The 6,000-nt window shown below is 37.4% G+C and overlaps 1 long non-coding RNA gene across 1 annotated transcript in view; it reads left to right on the top strand.

Annotated features, from left to right (window-relative positions):
• Positions 1-4,836, top strand: part of LOC144650129 (uncharacterized) — a 43,792-nt gene extending 38,956 nt beyond the window's left edge. The window contains exon 3 of the long non-coding RNA XR_013570022.1: positions 4,290-4,836. This is a non-coding gene — a long non-coding RNA (uncharacterized LOC144650129). The remainder of the gene's footprint in view (positions 1-4,289) is intronic.
• Positions 4,837-6,000: the final 1,164 nt, after the last annotated feature.

Below are 6,000 nucleotides of genomic sequence, written 5' to 3' on the forward strand. Positions count from 1 at the left end.
CAGTTTGTTTTAGTTTTGGCTAGTTTTAATATTGAAATGAGGTATTGTGTGCAGTGAGATGCATGCCTATAAGCTTCATATTACGCTGGAATCGTCAAACTTTTCTCAGGTGAAAGAGTGATTTTGCAGTAGTTTTGGTGTTAGCTGCGTCAGCTGTTGACTCCCAATCTTCTCGGTCTTTCTTTTTTTTTACTTTCTCTAGAAACTACTTCTTAAGCACTTTTTAAAAGAGTATGTTACTTGTTTATTGTTGTGATTGGGGAAATGAACTTTTGATGTCTGTGTTTAGTAATTCGTTTTTTTTTTCTAATAACCTGCAAAGTTGCTGTTTTCATAGCCTCTTGATTATTAATATCCAACTCCACAAGGTGTTTAGTTAGAAATACCCCAATTTTATAACATATGTAAATTTCAAGTAAAGCGTGCAAATGAAAAAATGATGGTGAACACTATAGAAGTGGTTGGGTCGGACTGATATTTTGATGGGCGGTACCAAATTTTTTCTGACATGTAAACAGCCTGTTAATTTGTGGCTAAACAGGGGTATCTTGCTAATTATATGGCACGATTTTAGCCGCCGTTAAATAACAGCTGAACTGGGCATTCTGCCTTATTATATAGTAACTTATGTGACACATTTATTTACGGCCAAACTTTATTCTAATCAACATTTATATGCACTTTTTCTCTTCTTTTTCTTTCCTTTCTAAGATACAACTATTAACTTTTACATTTTCTGCTGCTTTAGCTCTGATAACGTAGGTTTTTAGCCAATCAGAGTGCGTGCAGACTCTTATCTATATTATTATATTTAATAACATAAAATAAAGTGCTTTTTTACCAATGACAAAAAAGCTAATTAAACAACAGAACATGTATTCAAAATTTTACAAAATACATTTATATTTTGTGGTCCATATGTATCATTGATTTAAATTTTACTTGTTCTTTGTTTCAAAGTTCTCATAATCGTACATTAAGGTTCACACCTAAAGAAAAGAAAAATAGAATTTAAACCGATAACAAATTGAACTACATGTATAACATATTTATAGGATTGGCTGGGTAGGAGCACAAAAGTGATTGTCATGGTGTAGTTACCAACACAAGCCTCTGTTATGTCAAGTTCTTTGAAGCCTTTGGACAACAGCTTTTCGCGGCTGTTAAAGAGACATAGTAGTGACCTAACCAACACTGTGCGGGATTTGTTTTCAGCATCTTTTATTGCTGCACTTAACTAATTGGTGCTTATCCAAACGCCTGAGCCAGTAACAAGCTCTGTAAGCTGAAGAGAATAGGTAGTTTTAAAATATATTTTCTCATCATCTACATTGATCAAAAATTCTTATTTAAAGCGGATCAAATTAGTAAACCACCACCTTTAACCTAAGAATTGACCTGATTTCCTTGCCAGTTGTAAACATTACCTCTATTGATTTCTAGGGCTGGAGGTATTGCTATGACCTGTCGCTATTGTTTTTATGAGAGTGAGCTGTCGATGCTTTCAGTATTGGTCAAAATGTTATACAGAACTTTAAGTGTGCTTTTACATCACAGTCACAATCTTTAAAATTTTTAAACTGTACAACTTCTGGATTTTCTGGGCTTGCACCGCAAGCCCCACCAACAAGAGACGCAAAACTGCATAGGGACATTCTATTTTTAAATTTTAGCCGAGAAGTTTCTTGCCTTCGTGTTTAATGTCCTGTCGCTGTGTACATCATGTTCAGTCTCTCAAAGAAGAGTTTAATTAAATTTTGTGGTGTGCATCTGACGGAATGAATGGATTTTGCACAATAAAACATAGCTTGCTGGTTTTGACGAGGAGTGAAGGATGAAAGATTAAAGAGATGAAAGATTGCAAATAAACCAGTTCCTTATAAAAAGATAGTTTAGATGAGTCGTTGGGTTATTTAAACAACATGCAATCAACAGAATAGCTTAACCCTTTTGAACTACCGCAAATGTGATTTACATATAAAAAGGCAACTGCCTCATGGCACTTTTCCGGTTGCAATCAAACAAGATGCTCACTCATCTTAATACTACATAATCATTGTAATAAACTTATGTAACACAATGCGTTTTAAATTTAAGATCTGGGCTGTTACAGTTTGTGGCTCACCCAGTGGGTTAGTGGGTTGATTGATAAGTCAGTGGACAATAAGTCGTCCAAAAGACGTTCATCTTCTTCGCTGTTTTAGACCATTGGTAATTTAGGTGCAAAACAGAACAAACACAGTCTGATTGTTACTGGATGCAGAAAAAAAAGGAAAACCAGTGGTTTTCGGTGAACGAGTGGTTTCCGGTGTGCCTCATGTTATGCAAGGACAAAGCGCATTCAAATAACCACAAAAAAGGGAAAAATATGCGATTTTTCCCAATAATTTGAAGAGATAAATTCATACACGTTTGCTCTCGAAGCGGGAAAGAACCTGCATTGATTTCTGGGATTGGAGGTGCAATCTCATGGGGTCCCTATACTGCGGATGATGGGATAAAATTGACATTCATGTGCCATATGGCCAAAACAATTAAAATGGCCCCCATAATCTCCCCACTCCTCAACATTGCTCCATAAATTCCATTTATCACCTTTGCTACATTCTTACTTTCCTCAATTTCTCATTTCCTCTTTTATCTTCCTTATTTGTTGCATATCATATGCTTTGCTTTCACATATGTTCTATCCTCCTATTCCTTTCTTTCTCTTCCTTTCTTTTTCTGGCGCTACCTTATAAAAATCATTTTTCAACTTTGTGCTTCCCCTGTTTCCGTTTCTCCTTTTTCTTCCTTTCTCTTTTTTTCCTTTCTTTGGCGCTACCTCATTAATCACTTTCCTCTCCTTCTCCTTTTGCGCCAACTCTTCATTCACTCCTCTCCTTGTCCTGCCAATAGCGCCACTCCACCTAAGGGCTTTTACCTCTAATGCTCTTCCTTTAATATCACAACGCAAAACAAAAGGAGCTTTCCAACAATGGAAACAATACAACAACGAAGAACATGTAAATGAAGAATGCAGAATCTGCAAAAGTGCAGGAACAGCAGGAAAAAGGACGTAAAATATACAGAAAATATACCGTACGCATAAAAAAATGCAACAACGAACTAAAACCGAGCACCTAGAATGCGGGAGAGCAAAAAACTAAGCAGGACTAGGACTAAGGACAAAGACAAAGGACTAAGCGCAAAGTGACTTCCAAGGCAATCTCGTCTCTTGACAAGCAAAGTCTCACCTTTCTCAAGTGATTCCTTGACCTTTTCCAGTTTTTGAGCCGAACATTCAGCTTTGAGTTAAATCGATATTGATCTTTGTTCGCCTTCTTCTTAAACCGGCGCGGCTCTTCAAATTTGAGCTTCTTAATCTCTCTGAGGTGTGTGTCCGCCAAGTCAGAATTGGCATTCTTGATCCCAGTCAAGAGTCATTGAGAATTTCCTTCATGGAAGCAAGAAGGCTGCTGTTGTTCTTAGCAATTGTGAAGTTGACAATCTGTATGACTTGGGACTCGTCCATGGCAGTTTGAAATTTAAAATTCTAGCAAGTGGTGTCGGCCTAGAATGATTGCCCACGTGCAATTTCAAGCTTCAATATTCACACAGCATTACCCATGATGCTACTGCACTAGTGCCGCAGAAATTTTCAATTTCTGGCTAATTTGTATTCACTCAATCGCCAGAAATTCCATTAGTTGGTAAGCTCTCGCCTCTTGACGCACTAGAATAGCTCGAAAATAGATCTCTCAAGTTTTTCAAAAAATTTCAGTTAAACTCTTTCTTTGTACAAATGTGTCTTGACTTTGTGGCTAATGAACTTTACTATGATCAAGTTGCTGCCGTGGCATTTTAATGTTGGGTGCAGTTCCTACTTCTAAAACCACTTCTTCCATGACGTGTAGTATTTTTCAGGGATTCTGTCAATTTCCAACAATTTTTTCTCAAATACTGTTGGAGATCATTGAGAAAAAACCACAGGTTAGATTTATGGGTTACCTCGGCCCCTTCCTGGTTACCTCACCCCCCTTGATGGGTTACCTTGCCCACCTAAGTTTTCCTCGCCCCCCTTGATGGGTTACCTCGCCCACCTTAGGTTACCTCGCCCACTTTCATAGGTTACCTAGCCCTCTTACCTAATTTGCATACGTGTTTTTTTGCTTTAGATGTGTCAGTTTGTGGGTGATTCTCTTGAAACTTACGTGAAGGGCTTATCTATTAGTCCTACACAATATGTGCATGTTAGAATGAACGATTTTATTCTCAGTCAGCATTTTTCACCTTTTTTTTGTTTACAGGTTTTGACAGCTCGGAAGCAAATTGACAGGTTTTAGTCAATCACTACTAGATATAGTCATAATGGAAATGTAGAGGACATCATTGGCTATCGTCCTGCCAAATCCTCCGTCAGCTTCACTGGCTGCCTGTGCGTACAATTTTTAAGATTTTACTTTTAACTTTTAAAGTTTTAAATGATTTAGCACCCAGTTACTTGGCGGAACTTATTAATATTCATCGACCGAGTAGGTGTGTTCGTTCAAACAATGATCATCTGCGACTGCAGAGACCAGTCTTTAAGACCAAGAATTACGGTGGGCGTGCTTTTTCATCTTGCGCGCCAACATTGTGAGCAGTCTCCCACTTGATGTGAGGAGTGCCCCATCGGTTGACACTTTTAAAACTAAGCTTAAAACGTTTTTATTCAATAATGATCTTTAGTATTTTTCTTTTTTAATGAATTTTAGTATTTTATAATGAGCTTCAGTACTTTTTTATGAATTTTAGTATTTTTAATGAACTTTAGATTTGAAGAATTTAGTATTTATCCTATATTGTAATTTTATTTTTTTTAACTAGTAAGGGCATTGAGATTTTTTATGTAATGCACTAGAAATAAATTATTATTATTATTATTATTATTATTATTATTATTATTAAATGTTTGACAGCCATATTGGATTTTTTCAATTTGGTGAAAATTTCAATTTTCTTGACACTCTAGTATGGTGTTTAAGTACTAAAAAGTGATGGTTCATGATGTTTGAGACATATATAAGACCAATAAAACACATTAAACACCTTTGTAATTATTTTTTAATAAACATCTTGAAAAACAAGAGGTATAAAGGATTGATTGTTTGCCCCTCCTACTTTCTCATCCTGGCTTGGGACCGGCAATAGCAGAGTTAACAAACACATTACAACACAACGCCCTTCACTGTCATCGAGCGATTCACCTGGCCTTTTTTTTACCTGGCTTTGGTCTGATTCTTCTTTAAGGACCAGACTAAGAATATCTGTGGGGCGCTCCCTGGGGGTTGGCTACCCCAGCTCACGTTTTATCCCTAACAAATATCATAGTCTTGTAGAAGAGCAGAACCAAGTGACAGGCCACAGGCATTTTTTAATTTTTTTTTTTTTTAGTTTTAGACTTCTTCTTAAACATACACATAACATATATTTTTTTTACTTTTTGCTTTTTTTCTTAAACATATTTTTTAGTTTGTTGTAGATCCGGTTCCATCCCTCCCTTTCCTTGATGGCATAAAGCTCTGTATCCTTCTTCAAGATGGTGCGGATAAGAGCAGTCGACGGAAGCTTTTGAAAATCTTTAAAAGCTCTATCCAGTCTCTTTGTGTCCTCGTCGTCCTACTCCGACCTGCGGGAGGACCTGGTTGATGGATTGTCAAAATCATCTAGCCAGCTAGATATTTTGGCTGCTTCAGGTTTCGCGGCTGGTGGTGTTGCCGCACTTCCACTTTTCTTCACGAGGTTGTTAACGTGGTTTACAACCTGTTTGACTCTGCCTCGAATTGTATTTCTTGCCATCTTCTGCCGCACAACCTCCATTGTGATCATCTTGTTTGTCTCAAGTTCTACTTTGAATACTTTTTGTAACTGCCGTTTTTGAAACTCAGATAGAGTTTTGGGAAGTGGGGAGGGAGGGACTTTTCCACTGACCAACATAGAGGACTCTGATGGAGGGCGAGTGGAGGCCGCGGGCGAGGA

Source organism: Oculina patagonica, chromosome 4 (genome assembly GCF_052425735.1).
Source record: "Oculina patagonica isolate OP01 chromosome 4, crgOcupat, whole genome shotgun sequence".
Lineage (NCBI taxonomy): Eukaryota > Metazoa > Cnidaria > Anthozoa > Scleractinia > Oculinidae > Oculina > Oculina patagonica.